This window comes from Podarcis vaucheri (genome assembly GCF_965113315.1).
Source record: "Podarcis vaucheri genome assembly, chromosome: Z".
NCBI classification, from domain to species: Eukaryota; Metazoa; Chordata; class Lepidosauria; order Squamata; family Lacertidae; genus Podarcis; species Podarcis vaucheri.
Genome location: NC_138758.1, coordinates 35360270 through 35369898, shown reverse-complemented (window position 1 = coordinate 35369898; position 9629 = coordinate 35360270). Strand labels below are relative to the sequence as shown.

The 9629-nt window shown below is 46.3% G+C and overlaps 1 long non-coding RNA gene across 1 annotated transcript; it reads left to right on the top strand.

The window, feature by feature from the left end:
• Positions 1-2632: 2632 nt before the first annotated feature.
• On the top strand, positions 2633-8223 carry LOC309523825. Its single transcript, XR_014215648.1, has 2 exons — positions 2633-2826; positions 6735-8223. It is a non-coding gene; the product is annotated as an uncharacterized lncRNA (long non-coding RNA).
• Positions 8224-9629: the final 1406 nt, after the last annotated feature.

The window sequence follows — 9629 nt, the reverse complement described above, 5'->3', positions numbered from 1 at the left end:
TTCAGTGGCCCACTTCCTCTGATCATGGAAGTGAACTTAGCCACTGATCAGCAGCTTCACAACCACCCAACTAGCAGACTTATTCTCTACTGTGTCCCTGGGGATTCCACCCCCCTAAATACCATTTTGGTAAACCAAAGAGGCTGGAAACTGAGAACTCCCAGACAATCCCCCCCCCTTCTCAGTCACAGGAGCTGGATCACCCAAGTCCCCCATAATGATGCCACCAGACTTGTCAGCTGGAAAAAGGTTCAGAAAAGGGCAATTGAAATGGTAGAGGGGATAGAGTAAATCCCCTATGAGGAATGGTTGCATCATTTTGGGGCTTTGTTTTGTTTTGTTTTATTTAGAGAAAATGCAATAAAGAGGAGGCACGATGGAGGTAGACACAGTTATGCCTGGTGTAGAGAAAATCTCCCTCTGTCATAATGCTAGAAGTCAGGCACATCCAATGAAGCTGAATGTTGGAAGATTCGGGACACATAAAAAAAGTCCTTCATGCAGTGCATAGTCAGACTGTGGAACTCCCTCCCACAGGAGGCAGTGATGGCCACCAACCTAGACAGCTTTAGAAGAGGATGAGACAAATTTGTGGAGGAGGATAAGGCTATTGATGGCTGCTAGCTATGCTGTGCCTCCACTGCAGGAGACGGTGCGCTTCTGAATTCCAGTTGATGGAAACCTGTGCTGGAGATCTGTTTTCAGGTCCTGCTTGTAGGCTTCCCACTGTCGCATCTGGCTGGCCACTCTGAGAACAGGACAGAATAATAGTAGAGTTGGAAGGGACCATGAGGGTCATCTAGTCCAACCCCTTTCAGTGCAGGAATATTTTGCCCAATGTGAGGCTCAAACCCACGACCTTGAGATTAAGAGCCTCATGCTCTACCGATGCTGAGCTACATAAGCCCCCTCTGGCCTGATCCAGCAGTCAGGAACTTCTGTTCTTCTACCACCACTATCTGAGACAGTATACCTCTGGATACTACTTCCTAGGAATCAGAGGTGTGGAGAATTGCTATTGCACACAACAACTTCTGGACAGCATCCCACAAACAGAAGCCCACTAGGATAGCAGCTGGAATCTTATTTCACTCCCAGCAAGAAGAGAGCATCCTCCAGCACACTTGAGGGCAGGAGCTTCATTTATGGTGGTGTTCTTCAACTTTGGGTCTCCAAGGTTGCACCACAAATCCCATCATTCCCAGCTTGGTCAATGGTCATGGATGATAGGTATTGTAGTCTAGAAGCATCCAGAGCACTCAGGGTTGAAGAACACTGCAACGAATAATGCCTCCAAATAGAGGATTGCCCTCTATCTCAGACACATGGTCTTAAAGCTGGTTTCCAGGCTTAATTCAAAATGATGGCCTTGACTTAAAAAGTCTGAGGTAGTCCAGGGCTGAGATATCTCAAGTCTCATATTCTCCCGTGTGAACCTTAAGTTCTCCCCAGAGTTTGAGATGAAATGTTAATGGGGTCTGGTACCTAAGATCAGCTTTGCCCAGCCTGGTGCCCTCCAGATGTTACAGGACTCCCATCACCCCTAGTCAGGATGGTGGGAGTTGTAGTCCTGCAATATTTGGAAGGCCAAAGTTTGAAGAACACTGATTTAATGCATGGAAGATGGGCTCTGCGTTTACTACATTCTAGGGGGATGGACTAGATGCCCCCTGGGTCCCTTCCAAAATATACAATTCTGTGATGCTATGCTGTACAGTTCAAGCATGTTTAATGCAAGTAAAGGTAAAGGGACCCCTGACCATTAAGTCCAGTCGCGGACGACCCTCTTTACTGGCTGAGGGAGCTGGTGTTTGTCCGCTGACAGCTTCTGGGTCATGTGGCCAGCATGACTAAGCTGCTTCTGGCAAACTAGAGCAGCGCACGGAAACACCGTTTATGTTCCCGCCAGAGTGGTACCTATTTATCTACTTGCACTGGCGTGCTTTTGAACTACTAGGTTGGCAGGAGCAGGGACCAAACAATGGGAGCTCACTCCGTCGTGGGGATTCGAACGGCTGAAATTCCGATCGGCAATCCTTGGCTCAGTGGTTTAACCCACAGCACCACCCACAAGTAGCTTCCCCCAAAGCATCCTGGGAGCTGCTGCTTTCCCCTTGCAGAACTACAGTTTCCAGCACCCTTAACAAACTACAATTTTCAGGATTCTTCCAGTAGGTGTTCAGTGTGGATGTTGTGGATGTGACCACACACAGACCACCACCTATTTTCCCACTGAGCAGAATAGAAGGGGCGGACAGCACAGGATAAACAACCCGCGGGTTCCCACCTGCCCCCTCGCCTAGCTGTTCCCACCAGAGGCAGCTGCCTAAGGGCCCCACAAAAATGAAGCATCAAAAAACCGCAATCACCCGTTTAAAGAAAAATCCAGAAATGCAAGCCGATTGTGGGCGAGGGTCTCAGCGCCTTCCCCGCGCCCCCTTTCTGGAGCCTCCGCTCTGGCCTCGCTTCTCTATAGCTTATTTCTCTCCCAAGCTCGCTTTGCAAGCCTGCCTCCCTCCCTCCCTCTCTCTGGGGGGAAAAAGGTCATTGCGCAAATGATTAGTCAGAGCTCAGTTGCTACAGCAACCAGCCGCTGTATCTGGGACAGGCAATGCATTGAGGACAACAGCGAGGTCGGCCATTAGTGGAGGCTGCTGGGATAGGAAGCCTTTGTATCGACTTCCAAGGGAGGCAGCAGGCGAGGAGGCGAGGAGGCAGTGGGAGAAGGAGGCAGCTCACAGCCCCTTGCACCACCGCGCAGAAACTCAGCTGGGCAACAGAGATGGCAGACGATCTATCTCTCTCTCTACCTCTTTTGCATTGTGTGCAAGTCTCTGTTTTATATTTTCACTTACGTTTTTGTTTTATTTCATCATAGGCATGATAAAATAGGTTGGATGGCCATCTGTCGTGGGTGCTTTAGCCGAGAGTCCTGCATTGCAGGGGGGTTGGACTAGATGACCCTTGGGTCCCTTCCCAACTCTATGATTCTATGAGACTTTATGCAATTTTTTTTTAATCTATCAGGAGCAACAACACACATAAAGAGTGCAGGGGGAAGATGATGGGAAAGGGCTTGCTGCTCCCTGGTTAGAGCAGCAGCTTTGCATGCAGAAGGTCCCGGGTTCAATCGCTGGCATTTCCATATCCCCTGCCTAAAATTCTAGAAATCTGCTGCCGGTCAGCGTAGACGGCACAGAGCTAGATGGGCTCCAATGGTCTGACTTGGAAAGTGTAGCTCTGTGGTAGAGCTTCAGCTTTGCATGCTGAAGGTCTCAGGTTCAATCCCTGGCAGTGGCTCCAGGTAGGGCTTGGAACATCCCTTGCCTAAAATTCTAGAGAGCTGCTGCCAGTCAGTGTAGACAGCACAGAGCTAGACTGACATGACCAGTCTGTCTCAGAAGACAGACTGTATTTCATCTGTTTTTCATCCATTTATTCAGAATGTTGAGGACCTCAGTCTTGTTGTATTTTTAGGAAAACAGACATAGCTCAATGGGGCAACAGTTGCTTCGCATGCAGATCCCATGATTATATCTCCAGGTAGGGCTGGGAATGTCCCCTGACTGAAATCCTGGGAGGGCTATTACTGCCAGTCAATGTAGACAAGACTGAGCTAGGTGGACCATGCTAAGAACTGCTTTTATGGGGTTGGGGGGGCTCTTCAGACAATAATGGAATGCAGCTTACTAAATTCTTCTCAGAGTTGACCTGTTGGAATTCATGTAGCTAAGTTTACTGTGACCATGAATTTCAGTGGGTCAATTCTGAACATGCTGTAGGTCCCATCTGCACAATTTGTTCAAAGCAGTATTATATCACTTTCAGCAGTCATAGCATCCCCCAAAGATCCTGGGGCCTGTAGTTTGTTAAAGGTGCTCTTAGAGTTGTTAGGGGACCCATATTCCCCTCAAATAATTACAATTCCCAGATTACTTTTGTGGGAGGGAAAATATAAGGTCCCTGTGTGGCAAATAATAAAATAATTGGCTGGGTGCTTGGATTCAAAATACGGGGTATTACACACTCTCCAGCAGGAGACAGCCCCCAGAAGCAGAATTTAAACTCAAAAAGTCAAGCAGCACAGTGAAGTGTTAGGAATGTAGGCTGTTAAACCTTTAGCATATTGCATTTAGTCTGCTTGCAAAGTTCTCCCCTCTTTCTACCCCTCTTGCAATAAACAGAGCATACACTGTTAAGTATGTTTAAAATGCTTTACTTACAAAAGGTTCCAAAGGTCAGATGCATACATTTATCCAAGCAGCAGCTAGGAGAATATAGGCAGAATATTCTTGGGTAGAAAATACAAAAAGGTAGCTTCAAACATGTGCTCTAAGCTTGCAGCAAAGCTTAGACACATCTTTCTTGGTTAGTTATATGGCATGGAGAGAGGTAGGGACCAGGAAGAGAAGGTTTCAGTTCCTCTTCAGAGAAGAGGGGACATGATTTAGCTTAGTCTAGGGATATAACTTTGTGGTCTTAACCCCTTAACAAGCATTCCCCTTAACAAGCACTCATGCATAGTTATGTCTGACTGCAATCTTCCACAAATTTAACTAACAATCCCTCATCCCAGGAACCATGGGAATTTTAGGTCTCTGTGGAGAATGGGGTTCTAATAACTCCAAGGATTCTTTAAGAGAAGTTAGGACTGTTCAAAGGGGTATGATACTGCTTTAGATGTATGGTGCAGATAAGGCCTAACACTGGAAGATTTCAAATTATTGTAATTTAAAAGAATTGGACAAGTTCACAGAAAATAAGGAAATCAATGGCTCCTAGCCACAATGACTATGCTCTGCCTCGATGATCATAAGAATGGACATTGGAGGGGTGTGTGTGGCCCTCCAGTTGTTGATGGAGCCTCCAGGTCCCCTCAGTCTCTACCAGCGTGGCCAGTGTTCAAGGATGATGGGAGTTGTCAGAGCATCTGTCTGCTTTGCATGCAGAAAGTGCCAGGTTCTAACCTTGGCATCTCTTTTGGTACATAGTTGAACTATGGAACTTGCTTCCATGGGTGCCAGTGATGGCCACCAACTTGAATGGCTTTAAAAGCAGATTAGACAAATTCGTGGAAGCTAAGGCTTTCAATGGCTGCTAACCATGATGGCTGTGCTCTATGCCCAAGGTCGGAGGCAGTAATGCTTCTTATCCCAGTTGTAGATCAAAGGACGGGAAAGGGCTTCTTGTGCTCAGGTTCTGCTTGTGGGTATCCCAAAATGTGCACCTGGTTGGCCACTGAGAACAGGATGCTGGACTAGATTTGCCCCCATTGATCTAGCCTGATACTCTGTGTTTATGTTCTTATGGTAAAAGCCACTTCTTTGGTGTTTGGGGAGGGGGTATCCAGCTCCTCCTGCCAAGTGAATGAAGTGGGCTTCTGTCCCAAAGTAACATACCTACAAACTCTCCTATCTTTGTAGTTGCTGATTCCTCCCTGATTCTTTATGTTGCAACAACAGATAACATTTCCCAAGGACTGTTGGCTGGCACTCTCTCTCTCTCTCTCTTTTTGCAGAATGAACATCTTTTCCAAAACGATTCCTCTTGATGCCTCTCAGTGGACTGGTGCCACAAGATCTGGCATATCTAAGGGAGAAAGGAAGTACATGGAAAGAGGAAAGGAGACAGTCAAGAGAATAGGAGGAAGTGACCTCATTGGGTTGGGAGCTGGGTGCGGAATATGAACACCCAGGTGTAAAGGGAAGCAGGACAGGATACAGACGGGGAGCAAAGGTGCTTTTCATGCCTGCAGTTTCCTTATTCGTAACAAGAAAGGGGCTAGTTTTATGGATACCCATGCATATAAAACGTCCTTCAGTTGTTTTGCCAATGGAAATCGACTTCTCAGCCCCTTCCTTTGCGGGGGGAATGGACAAATGGGGTAACTTCCCTTTCCCCAATCTTCATCACATATTCATATTGATATTCACATTAACTTATTTTTTAAATCTTTTATTTATTTAATTATTATATTCATAATCATCCTATACAGTGGTACCTCGCAAGACAAATGCCTCGCAAGACGAAAAACTCGCAAGACGAAAGAGTTTTTCGTTTTTTGAGTTGCTTTGCAAGACGAATTTCCCTATGGGCTTGCTTCGCAAGACGAAAATATCTTGCAAGTTTGTTTCCTTTTTCTTAAAACCGTTAATACCCAGGGAAACCGTGCTTCGCAAGACGAAAAATTCGCAAGACGAAAAAACTCGCAGAACGAATTAATTTCGTCTTGCGAGGCACCACTGTAATTCTAGAGTTTGAAGAGAACACCCCCTAGGTTTTTTGTGTGTGTTCAACCACCTTTAATGCAAGAATCACAGCTAATGAACCCCTGACAGATGGCCAGCCAACCTTAGAAAGTTCTTCCAAATGTGTAGTTGTAATCCCCTTTCTTGTCTTTGGATCCATTGGTTTGGGTCCTTCCCAAAAAGTTTGCTCTATCTTCCATGGGACAGCCCTGCAGTTATTGGCTATCATATCTCCTCTCACTCTCCACTTCTCTAGGCTAAACACTCCCAACTCCCTCAACTGTTCCTCTTAAGGCTTAGTTTCCAGACCCTCAATCATCTTGGTCGCCCTGCTCTGCACACGTTCCAGCTTGTCAAAATCCTTCTTAAACTGTGAGGCCCAGAACTGGAGACACTGCTTTTCCAGTTCTACAATATCATTTTTTAAGTGAGGTGACTAGAACTGTATATTGTATTGTCCCCTATTTTTTTAATATTGCCAAACAGATCCATGCCCAAACACTAGACTTATTGCGATTTCTGGATGGGAAGAGTAGACAGTCATGCACCAAAATCCAGGGAACTTCAGGAACTGGCATACATTGAAAAGAGGTTGTGTTGTACAAAGGGCTAAGGAGACGCAGTTCAATTCAGGTCACCCTTAAAGACGAACTAACCTAAGTCACACTCTCCAAAACAATACCCCAGATGAAACAGAGCCATCCACTTCTCCATATTCTGCAATGCAGTTTCCCGGTAAAGTGTATGGAAATGCAGTTACTGGGGACAGAGTGTATATAGAAATGCATAGGATAGTGGGGGGGGGGGACAGCATGTGAATATGTATTTGGAAACTCCATTGTCAAAATGTGTATGTTGGGCAAAATTGTGATTATAATGGACAGGTGAGGCCTTGTTGATGGTGCCTCCACCAGGGGCTCTTCAGTGGTGGCTCCACAGTTGCAGAATGCCTTGCCTAGTAAGGTTCACCTGTCTCCATCATTATTAACTTTCAGGAGTAACTTGAAAACAGTCCTATTTACCACAGGAATTTGGTCACCAAAGAATACTGTTCCTGGCAACCTTAAGATCATTGGATCATGATTTTAATTAATGTAGAATATTTTTAATTGTCATTGTTTGCCATCCTTGGGGAGGAAGGGTGGGATATAATTCCATTTGATCAATCAAACATGTATACATCTGAAGAATTTTGCACTTAAAATGCTGGTGGGTTTTCATGAGGGCTTATATAGGAAGCTCTATAGTACAGGGCTAGACCATGAGTCCATATAGCTTAGTACTGTCTACACAGACTAGCAGCAGCTCTCCCAAGATTTTAGGCAGGAGTCTCTCCCAGCCCTACCTGGAGATACTGCTGGGGATTGAGCCTGGCGTTTTCTGCTTGCAAGGCAGATGCTCTGTCACTGAGCTAGGGTCATTTCCCAAACGACCATGTTTGGTTTTAAATAAAAAAATGGCAAGCCAGTGAGGGAATGTGCATAATGGAACCAAAGACTGGAAGAGTGGCAAAACTGAAATGGACAGGTCCACTTGTTCCTCGCTGAGCACCTATTAAAGAGTTACAATTGGAATCGGCTCGCTCTCTTCCCTTCCACAACCCTGGCAAATTCTTAGCCATCTCTCTCTCTCCCCCCCCCCCATTTTGCTCCTTCTTCCTGGGCTTTCTGCCATGCATGTCTGGAATACATTATGTACCTCGTGCTCGCTCCCCCCACCCCAGCTTGTCAAGCTGACTTTCCTTCTATCTTCTCCTTGGAGTCTTTTCTCAAGGCTCAGAAAAGCTTTTCCTGAACCAGCAAACCAACCCCCACTTTCCCACCAGTTTTCTTCTCGGCTGCTAAGATCTGATCGCCTGTCTGAAGGTGAATGTGGTGGCAGTGGTAGAGAAATTAAGCAGGACACTGAGATACTTCCTAACTCCAGATCTGATCTGATTTTTTAAAAGAGAAAATAAATTTCCTGCAAATGCTCACTTGGATTTTTCAGCTTGAAATTATTAATCCTCCACTTTGTCTTGGGGAGGAAAACACACGCACACACACACACACACACACACACACACACACACACACACCATGTCTGAATCAGCCCCATTCAGACCCCTCATGTCTGAATGTGGTGGCCCAAATTTTAATTGGCCAAACATCTTTGCCCTGTTTGTCCAAGTCTCCTGTTCCAAATGTTGGTGGGTGTTCTCCTGTGGATGTCAAGTGATTGAAATGAAATTTGGTGAGCCTATTCAGGTCACAGGGGGTCTTTTGGATTGGAAGATGTGCTCCCTTGAATCAAATCCCTGCTCCCTGCCTTTGATGCGGAGAGGAGAAAAGTGAAACCAACAACAGGAACCAGGTGTGGTCCCTGCCATGGGAGTCCTGAACTATCCAAGCACAATTAATCTTTTCGGTTTTTATATTCCTCACAACAGTTTTGCAAGGTGGATCAGTTGAATCCATTTCACAGATGGGAAAGCAAATGCCTCTTTGTGATTTTTAAACTGCAAGTCTTCATACGATGAATGGCTGGTTAAGATTCAGTCTGTGGGATCAGTCTGAGTACAGTAAAGGTAAAGGGACCCCTGACCATTAGGTCCAGTTGTGGCCGACTCTGGGGTTGCGGCGCTCATCTTGTTTATTGGCGTACAGCTTCTGGGTCATGTGGCCAGCATGACTAAGCCGCTTTTGGCGAACCAGAGCAGCGCATGGAAACGCCGGAGCGGTACCTATTTATCTACTTGCACTTTGACGTGCTTTCGAACTGCTAGTTTGGCAGGAGCAGGGACCGAACAATGGGAGCTCAACCCGTTGTGGAGATTTGAACCACCGACCTTCTGATCGGCAAGTCCTAGGCTCTGTGGTTTAACCCACAGCGCCACCCACGTCCCTATTTCCTGGGTATGTGCCTCTGGGAAATTTCACAAATACTGCATAGGGCAGGAGGGGATTTCCAGTCTGGAGGGGCACATTCTGTCATTGGTGACCCTCTGGGAGCCACATGCCAGTGGTGGGTGGGGCCGGAGGCAAAGTGGGCAGAATATTGGATGTGGCTTGCTGCTTTTGCACGAAAGGTTATGCGCCAGGCCTGCAAAAACCAGAGCCACTTTGAGAGAAGTAGGGGAAAGGGGTGCATTCTCTCCACCTTCGTTGCTTCTCCATTATCCCATCTCTTCCAGTTCCTGCTCCCCCACTTCTAAACTTGTGCTTGGAGACTCATTATTAAACGCTGCAAAGGCTACTTTAGGAAAGCTACTTCAAGATAGGGCAATTCCTGCCTGTCCTTTCTCCATTCCCCATCTGTTCCAGTTCTTGCTCCCTCACTTCTAAAACGTGTTTATTTACACATTTGGAACCCCTGGAGAGAAAGGCACATGGAGAAAGCTGC